The sequence below is a fragment of the Buceros rhinoceros genome, unplaced genomic scaffold (assembly GCF_000710305.1).
Source record: "Buceros rhinoceros silvestris isolate BGI_N320 unplaced genomic scaffold, ASM71030v1 scaffold3072, whole genome shotgun sequence".
Classification (NCBI taxonomy): Eukaryota; Metazoa; Chordata; class Aves; order Bucerotiformes; family Bucerotidae; genus Buceros; species Buceros rhinoceros.
The window spans coordinates 25,591-27,037 of record NW_010400481.1 but is presented as its reverse complement, the minus strand read 5'-3'; positions in this window follow the sequence as shown (position 1 = coordinate 27,037).

Sequence of the window (1,447 nt, the reverse complement as noted above, 5' to 3'; positions counted from 1 at the left end):
GTGCTTCAGGCTGTGGCGAGCTCCCTTCCCAGCCTGCTCTGCCCACTGTAGGCTGAGCCCCCTGCGAACAGCCAGCCTGCTCCCGCCCCATTCCTCCTGCCGGGCCTTCAGCACCGGGGGAAGGTTATTGAACCCCAGGAAAAGAGGGGTCTTTACAAGACTTTGGAAGGAGGAGGGTATTGTTTGGTGCTGAACAGCAATGGAGATGTTTCTCCCGGGAGGACAGTTTACTGGAGGCAGAGTGCCCCTGGGCACGCAGCTTGTGCCTCTCGCTGCTCCCTGTGCTGGAAGGCTGGGGCAGGTGTGTGTTTGCTGCAGTGCTGAGCTGTGCGGTCTGGAAGTGATTCCATCTCTCCAATTAAAGGAGAGAGAGAGTGCTCTGGAAGGGAGTTGAGACCATTCCTTCCTGAAAGGGAGGCTTAATTGTGTAATGGACTAATTTGGGTGTGCTGTTGATGTAGTGCAGGAATAGTGGGTTGACTGGAGAATTCCTCAGAGACCTGTACTCACTTCAGGACCTGCTCTCCTCTGGGGACCAGTGCCTCAGCCCTGATCTGGAAAAGGCCCATTGTAACAGAACAGTTGGATTTTTCGTGGACCAGAGTAACTTTGATGTCCCTCAGTCTGTCAGTAAATGTGCAAGGTCATAGTATTGCTAGATTTTTAGGGTTTGATTCGTGGATGTTAAGCTCCGCAGATGTAGTGGATCATATTTTTTTTTCCTCAGTGAAAATGAATTGGAGCCCAGTTTTGCTAGGCCTGTCTGTATCAGACCTAGCAAACTAAGGGGGCCGGTGAACTGGACAAAGCCTGGCCCTGACTGGCCTGCTGGTGCTTATAGGGCTTGCCACGAGGATGCTGTTGTTCTGGCAAAACTATGCACAAGAGATGACTGGGGGTTTATTTTGTTCTTCAGGTGAGTGTTGCCATTCCAGCACAAAGTACAGCATTGCCGGTGGAGTTATAGTCATGCTTGAGGCACCTGCTAGTAGAGTATACTAAGAGATGATATAGAAATACATGGATATGGTGTCATTTGGGTATTAAAAGGTAACTCAGAGATTGCTGTTTAGCAAAAAATGCTTTTAGACCTACTTTAAGACCCTTGAACGATGAATATTTCATTGTGGCTGATTACACCTGCAATTTTTCTAAAACTAGGTTTGTCCATATGGGTTATGGACATGAAATACACTTCTGCTGCTTAAAATGGTTGTCCTGCTCTACCACAGTACAGCAAACTCACTCTTTGTACTGGTTAAAGCAGAGTAGAGTTCCTGCGACTTGAAAGGCTCAGATCGTACTGTTTTCCTCTCTGAGTATTTAATATTGGCAAACCTGCGCAAAAGAGGGCAGTCAGACTATTTTCTGTAAATTTGTATTGATCATTCAGATAAATTATTCTCATTTAAACGACATTTTGAAGGGTAATTAGAACTCGGAAGAG